The sequence below is a fragment of the Ovis canadensis genome, chromosome 10 (genome assembly GCF_042477335.2).
Source record: "Ovis canadensis isolate MfBH-ARS-UI-01 breed Bighorn chromosome 10, ARS-UI_OviCan_v2, whole genome shotgun sequence".
In the NCBI taxonomy this organism is placed as follows: Eukaryota; Metazoa; Chordata; class Mammalia; order Artiodactyla; family Bovidae; genus Ovis; species Ovis canadensis.
This window is the reverse complement of record NC_091254.1, coordinates 45147976-45174149: the sequence shown is the minus strand read 5'-3', so window position 1 is coordinate 45174149 and position 26174 is coordinate 45147976. Positions and strand designations below refer to the sequence as shown.

At 48.9% G+C, this 26174-nt stretch overlaps 1 long non-coding RNA gene across 1 annotated transcript; it reads right to left on the bottom strand.

Annotated features, from left to right (window-relative positions):
- Nucleotides 1-8817: 8817 nt before the first annotated feature.
- On the bottom strand, nt 8818-13549 carry LOC138446872 (uncharacterized). The gene is made up of 3 exons (XR_011259585.1): nt 13392-13549; nt 12157-12527; nt 8818-10691 (listed from the first exon to the last, which is right to left on the bottom strand). It is a non-coding gene; the product is annotated as an uncharacterized lncRNA (long non-coding RNA).
- Between the last annotated feature and the right edge of the window lie 12625 nt (nt 13550-26174).

Sequence of the window (26174 nt, the reverse complement as noted above, 5' to 3'; positions counted from 1 at the left end):
GTAGTCCACCAGGCTCCTCTGTCCATGGGATTTCCCAGGCAAGAATATTGAACTGGGTTTCCATTTTCTTCTCCATAGAGGCACATCACAAGATCTAATAAGTGAAATCTGTTCCATGTCTGGCCGGGGTGATTATCTTAAAGATGCTGATTTTCTCCCAAAGTTCTCTGCAAGTTCGATGCAATAAGGAGCATTACCTCCTGAGTGTGTGCATGCGCGTGCCTGTGTGTGACGTAGAAAGATACCTGTAAAGTGCGTATGCAAGGGCAGATGGCCAGGAAGCACCAGGACTAGAAAGCGAAACAGATTCATTTAATTAAACTAAATATTTAAAAACTCAAATGCAGTAGAAGTTGCCATAAATCATATGATAAAGTCAAACAGAGCTTGAGGAAGGAATTTGTAAATACAGGTAACTCATGAAGATTGACAGGGAAAGGAGAAGGGGGCGGCAGAAGATGAGTTGGTTGGATAGCATCAGTGACTCAATGGACAGGAATCTGAGCAAACTCCAAGAGATAGTAAAGAACAGGGGAGCCTGGCATGCTATAGTCCACGGGGTCGCAAGGAGTCGGACACAGCTTAGCCACTGAACAACAACAATAAAGCATCAGTCAGTCAGTCAGTTCAGTCCCTCAGTCGTGTCTGACTAAGACCCAACGGACTGCAGCAAGCCAGGCTTCCTTGTCCATCACCAACTCCTAGAGCTTGCTCAAAATCATGTCTGTCAAGTCGGTGATGCCATCCAACCATCTCATCCTCTGTTGTCCCCTTCTCCGGCCTTCAATCATTCCCAGCATAAAGGTCTTTTCAAATGAGTCAGTTCTTCCCATCAGGTGGCCAAATGATTGGAGTTTCAGCTTCAGCATCAGTCCTTCCAATGAATATTCAGGACTGATTTCCTTTAGGATCGACTGGTTGGATCTCCTTGCAGTCCAAGGGACTTTCAAGAGTCTTCTCCAACACTATGGTTTGAAAGCATCAATTATTCGGTGCTTAACTTTCTTTATAGTCCAACTCTCACATCCATACATGACTACTGGAAAAACCATAGCTTTGACTAGACAGACCTTTGTTGGCAAAGTAATGTCTCTGCTTTTGAATATGCTATCTAGGCTGCTCATAACTTTTCTTCCAAGGAGCAAGTGTCTTTTAATTTCATGATCTCAGTCACCATCTGCAGTGATTTTGGAGCCCCCCAAAATAAAGTCTGTCACTGTTTCCATTGTTTCCCCGTCTATTTGCCATGAAGTGATGGGGCTGGATGCCATGATCTTAGTTTTCTGAATGTTGAGTTTGAAGTCAACTTTTTCACTCTCCTCTTTCACATTCATCAAGAGGCTCTTTAGTTCCTCTTTGCTTTCTGCCATAAGGATGGTGTAATCTGCGCATCTGAGGTTATTGATATTTCTCCTGGCAACCTTGATTCCAACTTGTGCTTCATCCAGCCCAGCATTTTTCATGTTGTACTCTGCATATAAATTAAATAAGCAGGGTGACATACAGCCTTGACATACTCCTTTCCTGACTTGGAACCAGTCTGTTATTCCATGTCCAGTTCTAACTGTTGCTTCCTGACCTGCATACAGATTTCTCAAGAGGCAGGTCAGGTGGTCTGGTATTCCCATGTCTTGAAGAATTTTCCACAGTTGGTTGTGATCCATATAGTCAAAGGCTTTGGCATAGTCAATAAAATAGATGTAGATGTTTTTCTGGAACTCTCTTGCTTTTTCTACAATCCAACAGATGTTGGCAATTTGATCCTTGGTTCCTCTGCCTTTTCTAAATCCAGCTTGAATATCTGGAAGTTCACAGTTCATGTACTGTTGCAGCCTGGCTTGGAGAATTTTGAGCATTACTTTACTAGCATGTGAGATGAATGCAATTGTGTGGGTTTGAGCATTCTTTGGCATTGCCTTTCTTTGGGATTGGAATGAAAACTGACCATTTCAGTCCTGTAGCTACTGCTGAGTTTTCCAAATTTGCTGGCATATTGAATGCAGCACTTTCACAGCATCATCTTTCAGGATTTGAAATAGCTCAACTGGAATTCCATCACCTCCACTAGCTTTGTTCATAGTGATGTTTCCTAAAGCCCACTTGACTTCTCATTCCAGGCTGTCTGGCTCTAGATGAGTGATCACAGCTCGTGGTTTTCTGAGTCATGAAGATCTCTTTTGTATAGTTCTGTGTATTCTTGCCACCTCTTCCTAATATCTTTTGCTTCTGTTAGGTCCATACCATTTCTGAACCCCATCTTTGCATGAAATGTTCCCTTGGTTTCTCTAATTTTCTTGAAGAGATCTCTAGTCTTTCTTATTCTATTGTTTACCTCTATTTCTTTGCATTGATCACTGAGGAAGGCTTTTTAAAATCTCTCCTTGCTATTCTTTGGAACTCTGCATTCAAATGGGTATATCTTTCCTTTTCTCCTTTGCCTTTCATGTCTCTTCTTTTCACAGCTATTTGTAAGGCCTCCTCAGACAACCATTTTGCCTTTTTAAATTTCTTTTTCTTTGGGATGGTCTTGATCCCTGCCTCCCATACAATGTCACAAACCTCTGTCCATAGTTCTTCAGGCACTTTATCAGATCTAATCCCTTGAATCTATTTGTCACTTCTACTGTATTAGCATAAGGGATTTGATTTAGGTCATACCTGAATGGTCTAGTGGTTTTCTATACTTTCTTCAATTTAAGTCTGCATTTTGCAATAAGGAATTCATGGTCTGAGCCACAGTCAGCTCCCAGTCTTGTTTTAGCTGACTATAGAGCTTCTCCACCTTTGGCTGCAAAGACTATAATCAATCTGATTTTGGTGTTGGCCATCTGGTGATGTCCATGTGTAGAGTCTTCTCTTGTGTTGTTGGAAGAGGGTGCATTATGACCAGTGCATTTTCCTGGCAAAACTCTATTAGTCTTTGCCCTGCTTCATTCTGTACTCCAAGGCCAAATTTGCCTGTTACTCCAGGCATTTCTTGACTTCCTACTTTTGCCTTCCTGTTCCCCATAATGAAAAGGACATCTTTTTTGGATGTTAGTTCTAGAAGGTCCTGTAGGTCTTCATAGAACCATTCAACTTCAGCTTCTTCAGCAATACTGGTCAGGGCATAGACTTGGATTATTGTGATATTGAATGGAAACAAAGAGAAATCAATCTGTTGTTTTTGAGGTTGCATCCAAGTACTGCATTTTGGACTTTTTTGTTGACTATGATGGCTACTCCATTTCTTTTAAGGGATTCTTGCCCACAATAGTAGGTATAATGGTCATCTGAGTTAAAGTCACCCATTCCAGTCCATTTTAGTTCGCTGATTCCTAGAATGCCAATGTTCACTCTTGCCATCTCCTGTTTGACCACTTCCAATTTGCCTTGATTCATGGACCTAACATTCCAGGTTCCTATGCAATATTGCTCTTTACAGCATCAGACTTTACTTCCATCACGTCACATCCACAACTGGGTGTTGTTTTTGCTTTGTCTCTGTCTCTTCATTCTTTTGGAGTTATTTCTCCACTGATCTCCAGTAGCATACTGGGGAGTATGTGGACTCCCATACTGGGGAGCATTTAAAGCATCAGTGCCCAGAATATTTTAATAATTACATATCAATATGAATCAACCCACCCACTAAGTAAGCAGGCAATGGCAATTCACAAAAGAGGAAATCTGAACAGCCAATAAATATACAATGATATGTCCTACTTCACTAGTCATTGAAGAAATAAAAACAAAAATGAGATACCTCCTCACTCGCATAAAACAGCAACACCTTTTCTATGTGACAATGTGAAGTGTTGGAGAGGTTGTGGAGAAGCAGAAACTGTCATACTTCCCATATAGGAGTGTAAACAGGTCTAAACATTTTTGAGAACAATCTGATGCTGTCTAATGAAAAGGAAGATTCCTAGCGATGCTCCCTAGAGAAACCCAAACATGTGCACAAGAAGACCCACAGTACCCTCTCATTTAGGCATTGTTTAACCTGGCAACAAAATACCCATCATTGCGAGACTAGACACAAAAATACTGGTATATTCCCCCCCAAAGAAGAGCTATATCAGGGACTTACCTGGTGGTCCAGTGGTTGGCATTTTGCCTTCCAATGCAATGGGTGAGAGTTCAATCTCTAGTCTAGGAGCTAGGATACCACAAGTCTCAAGGCCAAGAAACAAAGGTATATAAAAAAAAAAAAAGGAAGGCAATGTTGGAGCAAGTTCAATGGGGACTTTAAAGATGGTCCACATAAAATAAATCTTAAAAATGATCTTTAAAAGTACTATGTCATAGCTGAAAATGAGTTCACTAGAGCCTTGTGTATTACCATAGATAAATCTCAGAACAATAGCACTGATCCAGAAAATCAAGTTGTAGCAAAATGCATATAGTAACACGGTATGCAAAACAATGTTTATGCACACAAAATCCATATAAACATCTGTATAAAAGTCATAAAAACTTTTATGACACTAGACTATTAAACACCAAACTCAGAAGAGAAGGTCTGGGCAAGAGGAAGGGGAATGCAGTTGGGGAGAAGAGGGAAGACACAGCAGGCTGTAGCTGTGATGTTTGATTCATACTCTACGCTCATTATTTTATTTTATATGTTGGACCTTTTTATATGATCTACTTTTGTCTAGTTTGTCTCACTTTTTCAATTCCATAATCAGTGCTCCCATTTCATTCAGTTTATATTTTCCAATTTCTCCATCTCTCTCTTTTTTTTTTTTTTTGGATGTTCTTCCTCAAGCTTTTATCAAGTGTGGTAGAAAAGCTTTTATATGCATATATATAAATAGTATGCATAATATATATATATCTTAGAAAACTTATGCCTATGCCTAACTAAAAATGTTATGACATTTTGAGTCCCCTTGTTTGACTTAGTATGGATAGAATGCTAGATTTCTAATTTTTTAAAACAAAATAGATATCCAGAAAGCAACCCAGGTTTACTGTATAGCACAGGGACCTATAGTCAGTATCTTGTAATAACCTATAGTGGAAATAATCTGAAAAATAATATATGTATTATGTGTATGTGTATAACTGAATCACCTTGCTATACTTCAATAAAATATATATATTGAGAAAAAAAATCAAACCTTTCACCCTGACAATAAAGCCCCACAGTCTTGTCCCCCATCCCCAAGCCTGTCTCTGCCAACCTTTTCAATCTCTCCATCCATCACTCCCATGTACCACTGGGCTCTTGATATACCATATACACAATGACACCATTGTGTCATTTCCTGAATATATTTCTTTTCACAGTGCCATGACTTTACCGTTACCTCCATGTGGACCCCACCTGGGAAGCCAGTCATCCTTCCACTTTCATTTTGTGTATCATCTCTGTGATCTCCAAGGGATGCTTCTCAAACTCACATGCCCAGGAGTCATCCTTAGTTCTTCTTAGAACTCAGGTTCTGATTCTGCAGGTCTGGGTGGGGCCTCCATGAGGATCACATGGAGAACTCCACACTTTTCCTCCAAAATCAGGATTCCTATGGCCTCCCCTACATTCCCTTACAGTATTCATTGCATTGTTCTGGGTCTGCTTTCTTTTTAAAAAATATATATATATATCCATCTTTTCCATGAAACTCCTAAGGCTAGTTATCTCCTAGGGTAGTTTTCCTGCCCTGGATTTCACTGAACTGTCAGCACCCAGCCTTCATTCTCTGACAACCTGAAACATTCCAGCATTGAAAGCATAATTGCCTTTTGCACCTCAGGTAAAACCTTGTTAAATATGTTCAAACATATATGTTTAAATTATGTTTCATATCTCAGGCCAGTAGCAACAGGTAGGTAGGACAGTAAATGCAATATTGTATGCAGATCAGGTCTGAATAAGTTCCTAATTACCGTGCTCAGTGCAAAAGGGGAGCTGGAAACCCTGGAAGATGTTCCAATCCCTAAGGGCAGAGAAAGCCATGGAGATGGGGGGAATTACTTACTTAGTCACAGGGCATGGATCTTGCTCTAGGCGTTAAAGTGGCTTATGGGAGCTTTGCAGAATCTGTTCGAAGAAAATAGGCCTTCTGAGAGTAGGAAGAGCAGAAGGGCAAATGAAGGGCTGCCTGATGAGTAACTCTTAATGGCCTGCCCACGCCTTGCCCGCCACGCTGCCAGTCCTGTCCGTGGGCAGGGAGCCTGCCTGGCTGTGCTCGCGGCAGGAGCAGGCAGCTGAGTGGAGGGTGGTGGAGCCTGGCACCAGTTGGCACTTGCCTGCCCGAGTCCAGTGCTGGGTCTGGGTCTCGGCAGCTAAGACCCCCCTTGAGCAATTTTCTTCATCTTTCAGGGTCCATGGGTGCCAGATTCAACAAATACAAATATTTCATGGGGTATGTGTAGACTTAAAAAGTATTCCTTATTTATCTGAGATTCACATATCGTGGGGCAACCGTATTTCATTGGGTCACTGTCTCTGGGCCTCTCTTTCTTCATTTCTAAAATGGTGGTGATAAGCTGATAAACATAATAAAGGTTGTGGGAAGAAATGACTTAATACAGGGAACGTGCTTAGAACAGAACCTGGCTCCAGAGCACACACTCACCAAGGTGACTTTATTATTCCACCTTCATGTCACTACCTTCAAGATCGTTTGTCTGAACCATAGACACACAAGTTCTATCTGGTCACCCTGACTCTAGTTCCTTTTCCCTCCTTCCTTCCGTGTGACAGCCAAGGAGATTGCTTGCAAACAGAACTCTGAGCATGCTTTTTTTTTCTTTCTTTTTTTTTTTTCCTGGCCATACAACATGCAGGATCTTAGTTCCCCCACCAGGGATTGAACCCTGGGCCCCCTGCAATAAAGGGCAGACTCTTAACCACCAGGCAGTCAGGGAAGCCCCCTGAGCATGTGTTTTCAGTTCTGCTACATGTCTTCTCGTAGCTCCCCAATCCACCTTCCTCTGACTGGGTGACCTTAGTGGAGGAAAATCAGAATGGAGCTGCTTTGCTCCACAGTGAGGGCGCTGAGGAGGTGTGGCGTCTGCACGTCTCAGCCTGGATGGAATCTGAACTTTTGACCACTTCTCCTAAGGACGATAGCCAGAACATCCACCAGAAACTCAAGATTCTTGTCAGACCCTTGCCCCACTCACGACAGCCTATCCACTGGCAGGACTTCTACCCTAAAGCAACCCGCAGCAGCTTGTCCCTTATGAACAAGTACTCATTTCCTGTGCCAAAGAGCAGCCTCATGGCTTTTGCCCCTCTCTTTCAGTTTTATCCCCAATCTGTGTCTCCCGAATTGCAGTTCTTAAAACCCCTCTGATAAAGCTCTTTGTTCTACAAAGACTCAAGATAGCTTCATGTCCAGCGCCTACAAGACTTGCACCCCCTCACCTTCTCAGCCTCTGTTGCCACCATCCCTGCCCTCTGGGCCCCATGCCAGCTCTTCTTTCCTCCCTCTGTACCCTTCCTGGGCTACCCCATCTATCTGCAATCCCCGACTCCCTGTGGCCCCTGAGGTACAGCCTCGCATCCTCTGGAGCTCTGTGTTAGAGCGCCTTCTCTGGCAATTTCTCTAAGCCCCCACTGTGAGACCTCATCCACCTCCACATTTGGGTTCTCATACCTTTATCTGCTCCTGTCATACTATATTATAATGATTTCCATTCTTACATTAAATTTTCTCTAACAGGATAACATCTGTGTGTACATTAATCTTAATCCACAGCCTAAAGCTTTTAGTTAGTATTTGAAGTATCTTAATCAGGAACTCACATCAAGGCTGGTTATCAAATATTAAAAAATAAATAAACAAACATAACACTGGCAGGAATTTCCAGCCCAGAGGAGACTGCAGCAACTTCAAACACCTTTCCCACCATCTTCACCAGAGGCTGTGCTCTCTGGCTAAGGGATGTGGAAACAGCTTTTCATTTCTGGAGTGGGCGGTGTTGAGGGAATATGGTGGACTTGTATGGGAACCACTGTCCTGTCAAGAGTAGAAGAAGGGGAAACCCAAGGTCTCAGTCCCACTTCACTTGGTCCTTCCACTTCCTGCAGGTTTCTGCCATCTGATTTGCTTAAGCTGATCTGTTGTTGGCATACAGTTTCATTTGCCACCAGTGAAACTTTCATGCAGAGTGTTTATTGGAGAGCCTGAAAGAACAGAGAGCAAGGACTTACCCAAAATTTTGGGACAGCTGGATAGACTGATTGGTGTTCTACCTGCTTGCTAACAGAAGTTGGTTCATGTTTGAGAATGTGTCCTAAGACTTGCTCTCTTTGCTACACACACCTGGTAGGGACGGGGCTGGCCAGCAGGGCTGGGGGGAGGCAGGATGCACCTGTACCCTTCCATGTGTCCCAAATCATTGAGGCCACCGTCATCCAGCAAAAAGGACCAGACACGAGCTACACCAAATTGCTTCAGTTTGCATCACCTTCAGAGACTGATATTTAACACCTTTTTGACTCTGGCCCCTCCCCCTGCAGCTAGTACCACTGTGGGTGTTTATACTGAAGGAGCAGGAAAAAGCCAAGACCCTTTATTGCTGAGCCAGCTTTAAAGCATTGAGGACAGACCCAGACATCTGGTTAGCAAATAGGGTCAGGATGAAAATACATGGGGCTTCCCTGGTGGCTCAGCAGTAAAGCACATACATGCCAATGCAGGAGACCTGGGTTCAATCCCTGGGTCTGGAAGATCCCCCTGGAGAAGGAAATGGCAACCCACTCCGCAGAGGAGCCTGGCGGGCTACAGTCCATGGGGTCGAAAAAGAGTCAGGAAAGACTGAGGGACTAAACCACATCAACAGTGAAAACATGTAGGAAAAGAAAGACTACACAGCAAGTTACCTTAGGATATCTTTTTCCTGAAATTGTTTTTGTAAGAAACAGCTTTCCCTCTTGAAAATTCATACCATCCCGTTAGCAGTAAAGGCATTGAAGAATCTTTTTTTTTTTTAAGAATCTTAAAAAAAAAAAAATGCCTCTCACGCACTTTGCCTGTTGGTATTTTTCCTCAAGACCCATAACCTTAGTCTAAACATGAGAAATATCAGACAAATCCAAATTAAGGCACGTCCTACAACACACGTGGACAGCACTCTTCAGAACTTTCAAGGTCATGATAAACAAGGAAAGCCTGAAAAACTGTCAAAGACTGACAAGACTATGGGGACATGATGACTAAGTGCCATGTGGGATCCTGGATGTGCTCTTGGAACAGAAGGAGGACATTAGTGGAAAAGCTGATGAAATTCAAATATGACTGGAGCTTCGTTGGCAGTACTGCACCAATGTTAACGCCCTCAGTTCAGTTCAGTAACTCAGTCATGTCTGACTGAGACCCCATGGACTGCAGCAAGCCAGGCTTCCTTGTCCATCACCAACTCCTGAAGCTTGCTCAAACTCATGTCCATTGAGTCAGTGACGCCATCCAACCATTTCATCCTCTGCTGTCCCCTTCACCTCCTGCCTTCAATCTTTCCCAGCAGAGTCTTTTCCAACAAGTCAGTTCTTTGCATCAGGTGGCCAAAGTATTCAAAGCTTCAGCTTCAGCATCAGTCCTTCCAATGAATATTCAGGACTGTTTACTTTAGGACTGACTGGTTTGATCTCCTTGCCATCCAAGGGACTCTCAAGTGTCTTCTCCAACACCACTGTTTAAAAGCATCAATTCTTCAATGCTCAGCCTTCTTTATGATCCAACTCTCACATCCATTTACAATTACTGGAAAAATCATAGCTTTGACTATATGGACATTTGTCAGCAAAGCAATGTCTCTGCTTTTTAATATGCTAAGTTAGCTTTTCTCCCAAGGAGCAAACATCTTGTAATTTCATGGCTGCAGTCACCATCTGCAGTTAACGCCCAAGTTTTGACTAACATACTACGATAATGAAAGCTGCTGATATTAGTGGAAACAACATGGAGGAAATACAGGATTTCTGTATTTTATAATTCTATAAAAGTTTTGCAACTTCTCCCTAAACCTAGAATTATTCCAAAATAAAAGCTCGTTTAAAAGGGAAATGTGTTTTGAAAATAAAGGTAAATATTTGACTGACTGGATTTCTTTTAGAAAGACCTTTAGGAAGGTTAACCAGATAATCTTCACAGTCAGCTTAAAAAACAGGTGAGGGAGTGAACAGTTCTGCTTGATCCCATAAAGAGAGGAAGCCACAGGTCTGCTCCAGGGCAGTGACCGGGACTCCTGGCAGACAGACAGACGGACGCTCCCTGTCGCAGAGGCAGGACCAGAGCTCTGCCATAGCTCGCCTTTCTCACCCCTGATTGACTTCGCCCACCCCGTCAGCAGACAGTAATCACGCCTCCCTCCCCTGGAAGTCAAGGCTTGTCGCTGGACTGTGGGCTCTTCTTCTGAGAAGCCTTCGGTGACTCATTTCCTGGGACCCCAGAGTCTCCATGCCTGGTCTCCTGCTCTTGGACATCTCAAGGTCAATCCTCCATCTTGCCCATCCCTGAAGATTGCTAGGGTAACAGTAGTAGTCTTTGCTAAAACCAGGTGTGAGCTCCCTGTGCTTCCAAACCTTCACCTCCGTCCTGACGCTCGATGCCATTTCCATCCTTCAGCTCCCTAGACAGCAGCCGCCATTGGTAACCGCTGTGCCCCGAGGTCCTCTCCCATCCTCTCTCCTCCTGACACCTCATCCTCTGTACTCGGGGAACTTCACAGTGTGTACACCCAACAGCTGTGGCCACCTCGGAGAAGACAGACAAGAAACTGGTAAACACACAAGTAAGACAACTCAAAATACAGACTGGCATTGTGAAGGAAATAAACCAGCCGGCTTGACTTGCAGATAAAGTGTCGGGGCATTTATGTGGTGGCCTCACCTGAGGCGTGAAAGGGAGCAGGCCTCGTGAAGGTCCCTGGAGAGTGCAACTGGCATAGCAAATTCAAAGGCCTTGGGCTGGGAATTCCTGGAGCATTCGAGGGAGAGAAAGAAAAGCGGAGCGACTGGGGTGGGTGAGGAGGGTGACTGAGGGATGTGGGGGGTGAAGAAAGGGGTAGGGAATGAAAGGGGGTGAGCAGTGGTGAGTGAGGGTGAGGAGGGGTGAGTGGGTGAGTGGGGATGGGTGGGTGGAGAGTGGGGGGGTGGGGGAATGAGTGGGGTGATTGAGGGTGAGTGAAGGGTGAGTGGAGTGATGAGGAGTGAGTGAGGGGGGATGGCTGAGGTGAGTGGGGGGTGAGGGGGTGGGTGTGGAGTGAGTGGAGGGTGAGGGGGGTGGTTGAGGTGAGTGGAGGGTGAGGGGGGTGGTTGGGGTGAGTGGAGGGTGGGGGGGTGGGTGTGGAGTGAGTGGAGGGTGAGGGGGGTGGTTGAGGTGAGTGGAGGGTGAGGGGGGTGGTTGAGGTGAGTGGAGGGTGAGGGGGGTGGTTGAGGTGAGTGGAGGGTGAGGGGGGTGGTTGAGGTGAGTGGAGGGTGAGGGGGGTGGTTGAGGTGAGTGGAGGGTGAGGGGGGTGGTTGAGGTGAGTGGAGGGTGAGGGGGGTGGTTGAGGTGAGTGGAGGGTGAGGGGGGTGGGTGAGGTGAGTGGAGGGTGAGGGGGGTGGTTGAGGTGAGTGGAGGGTGAGGGGGGTGGTTGAGGTGAGTGGAGGGTGAGGGGGGTGGTTGAGGTGAGTGGAGGGTGAGGGGGGTGGTTGGGGTGAGTGGAGGGTGGGGGGGTGGGTGTGGAGTGAGTGGAGGGTGAGGGGGGTGGTTGAGGTGAGTGGAGGGTGAGGGGGGTGGTTGAGGTGAGTGGAGGGTGAGGGGGGTGGTTGAGGTGAGTGGAGGGTGAGGGGGGTGGTTGAGGTGAGTGGAGGGTGAGGGGGGTGGTTGAGGTGAGTGGAGGGTGAGGGGGGTGGTTGAGGTGAGTGGAGGGTGAGGGGGGTGGTTGAGGTGAGTGGAGGGTGAGGGGGGTGGTTGAGGTGAGTGGAGGGTGAGGGGGGTGGTTGAGGTGAGTGGAGGGTGAGGGGGGTGGTTGAGGTGAGTGGAGGGTGAGGGGGGTGGTTGAGGTGAGTGGAGGGTGAGGGGGGTGGTTGAGGTGAGTGGTGGGTGAGGGCGATGGTTGAGGTGAGTGGAGGGTGAGGGGGGCGGGTGTGGAGTGAGTGGAGGGTGAGGGGGGCGGGTGGGCCAGGTCCACTCATGCAGGATGGGGGGAGGTGAGGAGACGCAGGTTTCATCCTACCTGCTTCTTGTGTGTGGAGCCGGGACAGCACAAAGGCCGTGAGTGCCGGGCCCTGCCTGGTGAGGGGCATTTGGTTTTTCCCCCCAGCCTCAGGAGTGGAGCTCTATGGGCCAGGCCTCCGTCACATGCCCCACACGTTGCCCTGTTGGGAAGACAGCAGCTCCTGCTCCAGGACGCGGGGAGGGGTTGCAGCGGCGGCGCACAGAGCTGCCCTGACAGGCAGGACCACACTTAGGAGACAAGGCAGAGGCCTCTGAAATAGCTTCCTTCCTCATGGCTCCTTAGAGCTAGGAAACCGGCCTGACATTTTACATCAATCAGACCATCCGGAGAAAGTCTCAGTGTCCCAGAGTGACTGAAAAAACAAATGTCTGTAACAAATGACAAATAGGTTAGAAAGTGGAAGAATTCATGGGGGAAAGGGCGGGTTTACAATTCTGTTTCCAGCCCATTAGCCCTGAGGTTTGAGAGGTCAGATGAAGGGGTGTGATCAGTGAATTTCCTTCCTCTTTGTGATGGTAACCGTAACAACAAGCATGTTTTGAACACACCGTGCAAGCCAGGCACACAGTATGTTATCAGGCCGTTTACCTGGAAATTTACAATCTTCATACCCACCCATTTTTCAGATGAAGGTTGGGAAGTTGAAGAATCTGCCCACGATCATGTCACCAGAAGATGTAAGATTCAAACACTGATTAGGGACCCTAGGGTCTTAACCCCTACCCCTGGGTGGCCGGGCACCTCCAGTGTGTGCTCCAGGCCTGCTGGGCACTGGTAGAGCTGCTCCCTGGCCCTGGCAGGTGCCCTGAGGCTGGGCCTGTTCAAGCAGGAGCCACCACCCCTTGGGGAGCTGGCTACCACTGCCAGGGCTGAAGGCCAGAGTCCAAGGACTGGCAGAGTCAGGATGATCGCTGCTTATACTCCCCTGAGGGGTAAAGGGGAAGAAACTATAGTTTTGATGAATGCGTTTACCCTGGCCTCTGGTTGATTCCACACCCTACCTCATCTAGAAGCTTCTTCCTAGGTGATAGTTGAGATGTAAGTCTTTATTTAATTTGTTACAACATTGAATCTGTACCCCCCTCACTCTCCACTCACCTCAACCACCCCTCTCACCCACCACTCACTCCACACCCACCCCCTCACCCTCCACTCACCTCAATCACCCCCCTCACCCACCACTCACTCCACACCCACCCCACTCACCCACCACTCACTCCACGCAGACTCACCTGGAAAAAGTGTCTCTGCAGATGTATTTAAGAGGTGAAATCGCTCTAGGTTTCGGTTGGGTCCTAAGTCCTAAGACAAATGTCCTTACAGGAGCAGAGGGAGGTCTGGGACACAGACACATAGAAGAGAAGCCACGAGACGAAGCTGAGGCTGGAGTGATGAGGACGGGTGATGAGGAAGCTGGCAGAGGGAACAAGGGTCCTCTTCCTCTGGGGCCTCCAGGGAGCCTGTGGCCAGGCTAGCACCAGGAGTTTGGACTTTTGGCCCCGGGAACCATGGAGGGTGATTCTCTGATGCTTTAAGCTGCCAGTTCGTGGTGATTAGTTAAGGTGTCCCTGAAAGCTAACAGGGTTCTGCCACTCTCGTCCTTAGGCCTAATAAACTAGTTACACTGCACCCCCTTCGCTCCCCGCCCCAGGCAATGGCATGCAGCGCTGAGTCACTCAGTCGTGTCTGACTCTGCAACCCCATGGACTGTAGCCCACCAGGCTCCTCTGCCCAAGGGATTCTCCAGGCAAGAATACTGGAGTGGATTGCCATGCCATCCACCAGGAAATCTTTCTGGCCCAGGTATCAAACCCACATCTCTTAAGTCCCCTGCACTAGCAGGCAGGTTCTTTACCACTAGCACCACTTGGGAAGCCCCATACCCCAAGCCAAGGGTTCCTAGATTCCAGGGAAAGAAGGAATGGGTAAGGGCAGGCCATCTCTGCCCAGTGCACTGGTCTTCGCAGGCAGAGCCCCAGGGCAGGACATGGATGCCAGCCATGGTCCAGCTTCAGAAAGGGCCCTCTTCCAGCACTGGGGGCCCCTTCTCCCAGACGGACTCTGGGCAGCTCCCAGGGGTCCAGCCAGACCCTCCCTCCCTGCTGGGGGGCGCAGGTCAGTCTGTCTTTGATGATTGCATCTCTTCTCCCCGATTTAGCCTCCAGGGGCAAGTGCTCCCTGCCCCTCTCTGGACAGGGCCTGGTGGGGCCGCCCAGCGCATCTCCCTCCAGGCCACTTTTCCCCTTGAGTCTCCTGAGTGCTGAGTGACTCCAACTTCTCTGGCCCCATGTTTACCAACAACTCCCACAGACAGCTAATCCTATCCTTTCCTTTCGGATTTTTCTAGTTTCACTCAAAGTACGGTTTCCAAGCCCTCGAGGAGCTGGGGGGACCTCACGGTTGGGGCTCCATGGGGACATCCCCAGCTGGTGCTACGTGAGCTGGTGCTACGTGAGCTGGTGCCACGGCAACACGCCAAAGTGATGTCCATCAGCTGGCATTTGACACGGGCAAGTTCATCCTGACCACGATTTGTGTGTGTGTGTATGAGACTGAGTATATGAGTGTTGTGAAAGTGTGAGAGTGTGTGTGTTAGTGTCTGTGAGTGTGTGTGTCTGAGAGAGTATGCTGTGAGACTGAGTATGTGAGTGTTGTGTGTGTGTGTGAGTGACTGTGTGTGTGTAAGACTGAGTATGAGTGTTGTGAAAGTGTCACAGTGTGTGTGTTAGTGTCTGTGAGTGTGTGTGTCTGTGAGAGTATACTGTGAGACTGAGTATGTGAGCGTTGTGTGTGTGTGAGTGACTGTGTGTGTGGAGGTAGGAGGCAGTCGCCAGCCACCTAAGATTCTGACGTTCTCACAGTGAATAAAGGGAGACTGAAGTTCTTACTCTTTTTCCCGTCAGCACGAAAACCCTGAGAGTCTGTGGAGCTTGTCCCAGAAGAATTTAAGACCAGAAATAACGAGTTCACGGGTGCTTTCAACAGCTCGCTCTTACAGAGAACTCCAAACCCACAAGAAAGAAGAAAGAACCCTCCCCAATCAACCCGGAGTCTGCAGCGACCGCCTTTGGCAGAACGCACTGCTTGCTGTGAGGGACTCGCTCCTGTGGTTTGTTTTTAACAGCATCTGTCCTTGAGCCACCTTCTGAGGGGCGAGGCTGCTGCCTGGCCACCTGCAGCGGGGCCCCAAGGCCAGTGTGAGCTTCACCGCCTGCCCAGGAGGCGAATTGTCAGGCAGCCCCCCTTGCAGCTCAGAGTACCCATCCTGCGGGCCCTCTCATCCACTCCTGAGCCCATTTCTGGGCAGATTTCCTTGACTGCAATGTGTGTGTGTCTGACTCTTTGCAACCCCATGGACAGTAGCCCACCAGGCTCCTCTGACCATAGGATTCTCCAGGCAAGAATACTGAAGTGGGTTGCCATGCCATCCTCCAGGGGATCTTCCCAACCCAGGGATCGAACCCGAGTCTCCTGTGTCTCCTGCACTGGCAGGCGGGTTCTTTGCTGCTGAGCCCTGGACCATGTGCATGCTCACAAATGAGCTGGGATGGGAAGTCTGCTGCTGAGTGCATCAGGAAGACGGCAGGGGCAAGAAAGCAGAGGGCAGGTTGGAGGGAAGGGAGGAGGAGAAGGAATTCTGGGTGAAGCCTGGACACAGAGAAGGGTTTTGGGGTCCCCACAGGCAGTAAGGGAACACCATGTCCTCAGGAAAGTGGGGAAAGGAGATAGGAGAGGGAAGGAGGCCTAGAATGTCTTCAAGGCTGAAGTTTGGCCAGGAGAGCCCAGGCCTCCTCCTCCCTCCCTCTGACACACGTGCCAGAACCTCATGTGTCTCCTGCACATGGATTCTTTACTGCTGTCGCCACCTGGGAAGCTCCCTCTGCAATCAAGATGGACAATAAAACCAAGGACTTGCAGTGAAGAAACAAATCGTCCCAGAGACAGGCCCACGCAGAAGCGGGAAGCAATGTGATGAGGGCTCCGCGGCACGGCTGTCCGGCTCTGTCTCTGCTCCTGGATCCCCTTGGAGCCCCATCCTTCCAGACCCTCAGGACGTCAGAGGGACACTCACCTGAAGATGTGGTGGCCTCACGTGCCTGCCCTCATGGGAGAGCTTTGCGCTCTTTTCCGTGCTGCTCCCTCTTTGCTCTGTCTGCCCCGTGTTTGTGGTTTGGGAAGGGGTGGAGGGTGGGCGAGTAGGGACTGATCTCCCAGAAAAGGTCCACAACTAGGCCGCCCTCGGCTCCGTCCAACGGAAAGACCAGCCCAGGCACAGACCCCGGCCAGTGGTATACAGAGATTGACGTCCAACCTCTGGTTCCCAAGACAGATGATGGCAGAGGGCAGAGTGACGCCCTAGGAATATACATATCTGGTTACGGCCTGAGAATCACATGGTCCGGTTATGATCTCATCCTCCTGGCCTCCTTCATTCATTCATTCCATTCGGGACATACTGACTGTGCGCCTTCCCTGTGCTGAGCCTTGTGCAGAGCTGCCCAACAAACCTGTCATGGACCCCACCCTGGACCCAGGGGTTTAATTTCCTTTTCAAAGTGCCCAGGCAGGGAATGCCTCTGTCTCCTCCCTGCCCCCAGCGCATGGACACTGGGGTTCAGTGTCTGTCTCCCAGCTCCTGTTTGAATGCAGCGTCTCCGCCTCTGGTCTGCAGGGAACCCAAGTTCCATCACCCCTGCACCAAACAGGCTTTCTTGTCCGGGCCCCTGGTCTTGCTCTTAAGGCTTAGAGCGCCCTCTGTTGGTGACCCACGTGCAGCGCCCTGGCCTTGAGCTGGGTCTAGTAGCATTCTCTGCTCCTGTGAATCCCATGTGTGCGGTTCACCTATCCAGCCGTCAGTCCGTCCACCCTAACAGCCACTGCTGAGCACCAGGCCCTGTCCGAGGGGCAGAGGATAGGAAAATGTAAAGGGGAACTTTTAGGCTTCTCGCAGGTTTCAAGTTCAACTCTCTTCCCATGAATGAGGATCCTGGCGCTGGTGGACGGATGGTGCATTTGTGGCCCTGTAATCTCTTTTGGTTTTTCCAGTGGTCACGTATGGATGTGAGAGTTGGACTATCATAAAAGCTGAGCACTGAAGAATTGATGCTTTTGAACTGCGGTGTTGGAGAAGACTCTTGAGAGTCCCTTGGGCTGCAAGGAGATCTAACCAGTCCATCCTAAAGGAGATCGGTCCTGGGTGTTCATTGGAAGGACTGATACTAAAGCTGAAACTCCAATACTTTGGCCACCTGATGAGAAAAGTTGATTCATTGGAAAAGACTCTGAGGCTGGGAGGGATTGGGGGCAGGAAGAGAAGGGGACGACAGAGGATGAGATGGCTGGATGGCATCACCGACTCGATGGACATGAGTTTGGGTGAACTCCGGGAGTTGGCGATAGACAGGGAGGCCTGGTGTGCTGCCGTCCGTGGGGTCGCAAGGAGTCGTACACGACTGAGCGGCTGGACTAAGCTGAATTTCTTTCAAGGGCTTCCCCGGTGGCTCAGCTACAAAGAATCTGCCTGCAATGCCAGAGACATGGGTTCAGTCCCTGAGTCAGAAGGATCCCCTGGAGAAGGAAACGGCACCCACTCCAGTACTCTTGCCTGGAGAATCCCAAGGATAGAGGAGCCTGGTGGGCTATTGTTCATGGGGTCACAAAGAGTCGTACACAACTTAGCAACTAAACAGCAACAACAGCAACCTTTGTCAAAGGATGTGAGCTGAGGGACCCTCCAGTTAAGTGGATACTTTGTGGTTGTCCTTTGCGTCCTAGAGTTTCTGACCTAAAATGGGCAGATCTGTGTCCACTCTGACTCTGTGCTCCACGTGGAATAATGGGCTTAACTCTCCTGGGAGATGAACTCCTATCCCCCAAACCTACCTCCAATCCCTGCCCCCCAGGACTCCTCATTCCCCCTCCCTAAGCAGGAGTCCAGGGGCCATGGGTGTGAGGACCCGCAAGCCCCAGTCCGAATCTCCTGCCTTCCCTCCGGTCGATCACTGCTGCTGGACTCTGCCTGCACCTGCCTGCCCTCATACGCAAGGTACTGGCCCCCCCTCCCCAATCCCTCCATCTTCTGAAGGGCAACCCGCACACCTTGACTCTCAGCAGTGACTGTGGGCAACCTGGCACCCCCTTTCTCACTCAGAAAAATGCAGGTGCTGTGGTGTGGGCCCCTCCAGGGCCAGCGAGGGTTACCACTTCCCCTCAAAGTGAAGGCGCAGCCTCTCCTCTAAGGGACCAGCCCGTCAAGCAGGGACCAGGCCTTCAAACACAGCCTTTCTCACTAGCAGAAACACAGAGGACAAGGTTTTTTCTGTCCTTTTTTAATGGTATTTCTGTGGTTTAAATCTTTCTAAAAATGTTTTATTGGAGTATAGTTGATTTGTGACATTGTGTTCATTTCTGGTGTACAGTAAAGAGAATCAGTTATACATACCCACATATCCACTCTTTCTTAGATTCTTTTCCCATACAGGTTATTAAAGAATACTGAGTGGAGCTCCCTGTACTCTACAGCAGGTCCTTGTCAATCATCTATTTTAGATAATTTTAGTTTGTGTTTGTTCATCCCAATCTCCCAATTTATCCCGCCCCCTCCTTGGTTTAACTCTTTTTAAGCTTTTAACACAGCATCTTTATTGAGATGGAATTCATATATTATACCAATCACCCAGTTAAAGTGGACAATTCAGTGGGTTTTAGTGTATTCAGATTCTTGCAACTATCACTGCGATCAACTTTAGAACATTTTCTTCCCCCCAAAAAGAAGCCCCCCACCTCCACTAGCTGTCACTCCCCACTTCCCCCCCCGCCCCCGCCCCCCGAGTATGTCCTCATCTACTTTCTATCTCTGTGAATGTATCTATTCCGGATAATTCATATTGGAATCAGGTAACAGTGGCCTTTTGTGTCTGCCTGGCTTCTATCACAAAATAAACTTTTGTTCCTTATTTTATTTGCACTTAAATTAGACTGGTAATATAGTTTATCAAGAAACATGAGACCCTTGCTGAGAGAGGGGTGCTTGACCATCACCTGGTGACATCAGGCATGAACAGGGCCCTTCTGACCCGCCTGGCAAAGGCGTGAGCGTCTTGCTTTCATCTGAACACAGGGTGCACCCACTGCAAAGCCCCTTCCCCAAACCAAAAGCGCCAGGTCACCCTCAGCCCCCTGGGGTCTCACCTACACCTGAAGTTAATTTACTTCCGATGTTGTTCAAGCTCTGTTCAACAGCCAAAGCATGCTCGCAATTGATAGAGAAATTAGACTAATTTCCCCCAAAGAGATGAGAACCAGCAGTTGTATTTCTCATTTCAGAAGCATGAGATTTGACTGCATGGGGTACACACTGCAAAGGAAACGGACAGGGAGAACAGAGCTGCGACGACAAACGTGAAGGGGACCCGAGAACTGTGGGCAATCGGAACGAGCTTCTCGGAGGCTTGACTGGGCGGGTCCCGCGTTACAGCTCTGAAAAGGGCAGCAGAATGGCTTACTGTTGGGCTGTTACAGGCACCTGGCTCAGTGGCATCTCTGGCTCTGCCTGTCCCTCCCAGGACTGTTTCTGGTACTCTGGGGAATGTTCTCAGCAAATGAAAAATTTACTATTTTTTTCAGTCATAAGTGTCTGCTGGGTGGAGATGAAATTATGCCTTTTGGACAACAGCTTCTCCCGGAAACAGTTGACTCATGAGCACGGGATACAGTTCAGCAGTGGATGTTTTTAACCATCGATACCCTCCCCACTCCACCCCGTGCCTCCCTGCCCTTCCTACAGTAAGGCAGCCAAATACGGAGATCTCTTATCAGCCAACACCAGCATCACTGCCTTCGTGGTTAGTGCCCCTAACTAACAATAATTGTTGTGAGACCCTCTACACACAATTACACACAGTAATCAAGAAGTCATCTTCTGCAAATTCCTGCCTCTGATCACACTGCTGCCCCAGCCTTGAGCCTAACCCAGTGATGCGTCTATGTTCTGAATTCATGCCCCAGGCCAGTTTGGGGCCACCTGTCACAGCGTGGCCAGGGATCGCCCTGCGTGAGAGCCAGTTTAGATTTCCTGCTTATTCAGATGCAGGATCCGTCCTGGGAGCCAGACGTTTCGTCTAGACGCTTCCAAGCCAAGAAGGCCCCCTGGTGCCCGTCCTGTTCTGGGTCCCCTGAGGCACATGTGCGCCTCTGGTGTCACGAGCAGCTTTTGTTTGTCTGTGTTTTGTGTTTGAGCGCATCCATCTGGCTCGCCTTCTGCCACCTTTTCTTCTGTTTACACCCACAGTCTCAATTTGTCTTCCAGCTCTTTCCAAACCTATTATGCTAGGGACAGATTTAGTCCATTTCCCAGGCCAGATGCTCAAATACATCGTTTCCTGCATTAAAAATAATCTCAAGCAGGCTCCCAGCCAGCAGCAGGATTTACAGGCCCTTGGAATTCTAGGAGAAATCTGCAGAAACTTTTCTGATTCTGGCTCGGTGCCCCCAGATTCACTCATCTGGAAGGAAAAAAGGCACTGATTTCACATGTGCGTGGAAAACATCTGAAGCTGTTGGTCTCTCGCAGACAGAAGACCTGGCCCGGACCCAACAGTACAGTTCTTTCCTGATGTGCTGTTCCTCTCTGGCGAGGTCGTGCACCTCTCCCCGGCAGGGCGAGCTGCTCCGGAGCTGTCCCCCTGCGTTTCTTCATCCATCGCTTCCAGCCTGGGACGCTGGGGCTTTATGGTTAGCACCACGTTCTCCACCTTCTTGCTGATTTGGATTCGTACACACTCATCATATTCTCCTTGCATGTCGACTGTTTCAGCTGGGACCATCCTTTCTTGCCTCATTGGAAAGCTCCGGGAAAGGGCTTGCTGATGAAAGGGGTATGCTGTTCGGAGGAGAACAAGCTCCCGTCATCACTCCCAGGGGAGGAAGCCAGGTTCTTGGCTGGAGCTCAGCAGAGAGTTACTGGGACAAGCATGCGATGTTGCGGGCTTCCTCGCTGACGGGAGAGTGGCCCCCCAGGCAGGGACCTCTCCGCTGCTCAGCCTCACATAGGGGCCACCCTTGGCTTCCCGGGGAGAAAAGCCAGTCTCAGAATCCAGTGTGGGAGAGACTGCCACCGATTCCCAGGGATCCCGATGAGGGGTCGCAGGTGAGGTCCAGGAAGCTGCAGGTGATCTGGGCTCAGGAAGCTGCAGGTGATCTGGGCTCAGGAAGCTGCAGGTGATCTGGGCTCAGGAAGCTGCAGGTGATCTGGGCTCAGGAAGCTGCAGGTGATCTGGGCTCAGGAAGCTGCAGGTGATCTGGGCTCAGGAAGCTGCAGGTGATCTGGGCTCAGGAAGCTGCAGGTGATCTGGGCTCAGGAAGCTGCAGGTGATCTGGGCTCAGGAAGCTGCAGGTGATCTGGGCTCAGGAAGCTGCAGGTGATCTGGGCTCAGGAAGCTGCAGGTGATCTGGGCTCAGGAAGCTGCAGGTGATCTGGGCTCAGGACTCACCAGCGGTGGAGTCTGGCCCCCCTGGGCCACGGCCTCTCTGAATCCTCCAGGCTGCTGAGCTCCAAACTCAGGTGCCATCACGGCCCAAAGGCTGTACCCAGAATGAAGGTCCAGTGAGAGCCCGTGGGGCTAGAGCAGAGGGGGGGCGCATCGCACCTGGGGGCCAGGGGGAGCACCCTGCGTGCCACCCACAGGCTCCGCCAAGAGCCCCTTGTCAAATGTAAAGGCGGAGAAACGCCATCCCAAGTTACCCCACCCCAGGAGCCATGGGTCCAAATGTTGGAGAGAAAGGGAGGGGTCAAATGCCACCCTCGACTGTCCCAACAGCACTGCGCCACTAGCCCGAGGGTCAAGGCTTCTCCTTGACCTCATCGCCCAACAGTCGACGCTGCCCCTGACTACGTTCTTTGCTGTATGTATGACCCACTTGAAGTGAAGGGAAAGTCACTCAGTTGTGTCCGACTCTTTGAGACCCCATGGTCTATACAGTCCATGAAATTCTCCAGGCCAGAGTACTGGAGAAGGTAGCCTTTCCCTTCTCCAGGGGATATTCCCAACCCAGGGATCGAACCCAGGTCTCCCGTACTGCAGGCGGATTCTTTACCAGCTGAGCCACCAGGGAACTGCATGACCCGCTTGGTGCCATGTAATTAATGCTTACTCTGGGCCACAAGGTAGGGGTCCTTCCTATGGGAGGGACGGCCTGCAGAGACCCCGAAGAGGATGGTGCTCCCCGTTCACTCGCTCCTCAAAGTGGGGTCCGGGGCTGGCAGCATCAGCATCACCTGGGGACATGTGTTAGAAATGCAGAATCCAGGACCCCCAGCCCTCCTAGTCAGAATCTGCCTTTTAACCAGACCCCCAGGTGATTTGAGGCTTCCCAGGTGACAGGACCCAGTGGATGAACACGTACACACACACACACGCACACACATGCACGCACGCACACACGCACGCGCACACACACGCACACACACATACACACACACACACGGCAGGTCCTGCTGTGTGAACAATTTGGGATTTTCCCACAAGCAGGTTGGCACAGTGTCCTCAGTCAGCCAGGCTTGTTCTCCTGCTTTTTACAGGCGAACAGTTGCCTTCTTGTGCCCACCTTCTCCTAAAAGTGTGCCATCACAGGCCACTACCAGGCTACTCGGTTCTGTGGGGCGGCCTGAGGCAGCCAGCGACCCCTGCTCAAGAGAATTTCATTCTCATCATATGTATAAGGGCCGACATACTAATTTTGAAGCACGATTTAATTACTGGGGAAAGGTTTGTTCATTGGACAAGCAAAGTGCTTAAAAAAGAAAAGTAAACATATTTTCCTTATAAGTGCACTATGAAATATTCAAGAGAGTTTAATTAGCCAGAAGTTCTAACCTGCCTGTGTGCTCAGTCACGTCTGACTCTTTGCGACCCCATGGACTGTAACCCTCGAGGCTCCTCTGTCCAAGGGATTCTCCAGGCAAGTGAGTTACCATTTCCTTCTCCAGGGGATCTTCCCAACCCAGGGATTGAACCTTCGGCTCCTGCGTCTCCTGCATTGGTAGGTGGACCCTCACCACTGAGCCAGTTGGGAAACTGGAAAAGTTCTAAAGTCCTTTTGTAAAAAATTACTTGAATTTAAATAAATTTTTAAGTAAAAGAATAAGCTTTGTTAAGTTCGACTCATAAGCTTGAGAAAAGCTGGGTTTTACAATGCGTTACTTTTTTGAACGCTGTATTAATTGAACACTGCATTAATTTTTTAGACACCAAAGTCGCCTTTTTGGGGACTCAAATTCTCCTTTCAGGACAACAAAAAGTGTGCAGCAGCAAAGGTGCAGAGGAGAAACCAGGTGGCACGCTTCCCTGGGGAAACATGCTTTTTCTTACCTGCCCTTCTGAGCCTCATTCTTTTCTCACTGCATCTGGTTTTGCCCTTTGAGGGAGAGAAGAAAAATGTGAGTTTTCTGTGGTGCCAGAGATGGATGATTTCACACGTTGAGCTCTATTTTTCTGCTGGAGAGCAGTTCCTTCCGCCCCATCTCCTCCTAATAATTGATCTTCCATCTTGATTCCATCTCCCTGAGATATCTCATCTCCTTCTGATCCCATACTTCTGTGACTTCTCTTCCAAACACCAGACGCCGATGTATCCACCAGTGGTCCCCAGGACAGGCTGCTGTCATCTCGAATTCAGTACCTCTGTACCGCCTCCTGGGCCTCCCTCCCCTTTTCCTCGTTCGCAGGCTCAGAACGTCAGGCATCTTACCGCCTCTGCCACGGTCCCTTCTCTCCTTAATAAGTTCATTCTTTCTTAGAAATTTCCGTAGCCCTTCCGCTACCATGCCTGCATGCTAAGTCGCTTAAGTCATATCCAGCTCTTTGTGACCCCTGGACTGGGGCTCGTCGGACTCCTCTGTCCATGGGGATTCTCCAGGCAAGAACACTGGAGTGGGTTGCCAAGCCCTCCTTCAGGGGATCTTCCCGACCCAGGGATTGAACTGCATCTGCGGCTCCCGCACTGCAGGCAAATCCTTTACGGCTGAGCCACTGGGGAACTCTGCCTCCATTGCCACCATCAGAGGCCGGTTCCTTATTTCCAAACCACAAGAGATTTTTCTGGAGGGAGGGCTTTTTTTTTTTCTTTTTTTTTTTGGTATATAATTCACACACCATGACATTCACTCAAAGTCCCCGATTCAGTGTGTGGTTTCTACTGTATCCTCAGATAGGTACAACTGTCAGTTCAGTTCAGTCGCTCAGTCGTGTCCGACTCTTTGCGACCCCATGTCAGGCCTCGCAGCATGCCAGGCCTCCCTGTCCATCACCATCTCCCAGAGTTCACTCAGACTCATGTCCATCGAGTCCATGATGCCATCCAGCCATCTCATCCTTGGTCGTCCCCTTCTCCTACTGCTCCCAATCCCTCCCAGCATCAGAGTCTTTTCCAATGAGTCAACTCTTCCCATGAGGTAGCCAAAGTACTGGAGTTTCAGCTTCAGCATCATTCCCTCCAAAGAAATCCCAGGGTTGATCTCCTTCAGAATGGACTGGTTGGCTCTCCTTGCAGTCCAAGGGACTTTCAAGAGTCTTCTCCAACACCACAGTTCAAAAGCATCAATTCTTCGGCACTCAGCCTTCTTCACAGGCCAACTCTCACATCCATACATGACCACAGGAAAAACCATAGCCTTGACTAGACGGACCTTAGTCGGCAAAGTAATGTCTCTGCTTTTGAATATGCTATCTAGGTTGGTCATAACTTTTCTTCCAAGGAGTAAGCATCTTTTAATTTCATGGCTGCAGTCACCATCTGCAGTGATTTTGGAGCCCCCCAAAATAAAGTCTGACACTGTTTCCACTGTTTCCCCGTCTATTTCCCATGAAGTGATGGGACCGAATGCCATGATCTTCGTTTTCTGAATGTTGAGCTTTAAGCCAACTTTTTCACTCTCCTCTTTCACTTTCATCAAGAGGCTTTTTAGCTCCTCTTCACTTTCTGCCATAAGGGTGGTGTCATCTGCATATCTGAGGTTATTGATCTTTCTCCCGGCAATCTTGATTCCAGCTTGTGTTTCTTCCAGTCCAGCATTTCTCATGATGTACTCTGCATATAAGTTAAATAAGCAGAGTGACAATATACAGCCTTGACGTACTCCTTTTCCTGTTTGGAACCAATCTGTTGTTCCATGTCCAGTTCTAACTGTTGCTTCCTGACCTGCATACAGATTTCTTAAGAGGCAGGTTAGGTGGTCTGGTATTCCCATCTCTTTCAGAATTTTCCACAGTTTATTGTGATCCACACAGTCAAAGGCTTTGGCATAGTCAATACTCTCTTGCTTTTTCCATGATCCAGCGGATGTTGGCAATTTGATCTCTGGTTCCTCTATCTTTTCTGAAACCAGCTTGAACATCAGGAAGTTCACGGTTCATGTATTGCTGAAGCCTGGCTTGGAGAATTTTGAGCATTACTTTACTAGCATGTGAGATGAGTGCAATTGTGCGGTAGTTTGAGCATTCTTTGGCATTGCCTTTCTTTGGGATTGGAATGAAAACGGACCTTTTCCAGTCCTGTGGCCACTGCTGAATTTTCCAAATTTGTTGGCATATTGAGTGCAGCACTTTCACAGCATCATCTTTCAGGATTTGAAATAGCTCAACTGGAATTCCATCACCTCCACTAACTTTGTTCGTAGTGATGCTTTCTAAGGCCCACTTGACTTCACATTCCAGGATGTCTGGCTCTAGATGAGTGATCACATCATCATGATTATCTAGGTCGTGAAGATATTTTTTGTACAGTTCTTCTGTGTATTCTTGCCACCTCTTCTTAATATCCTCTGCTTCTGTTAGGTACAACTGTAACCACCATCTAATCCCAGAACATTTTCATCAACCCCCAAAGAAGTCCTGAAAATGACTTCTTAATGAGCCTTATAGCTGGGGATCTTTGCACTTAACTAAATACACCTGAAGGTGTATTTCAGGTTAAGCTGTGTCCACTTCAAATGCTGAGAGTGTCGTGTTGTCCTTGCC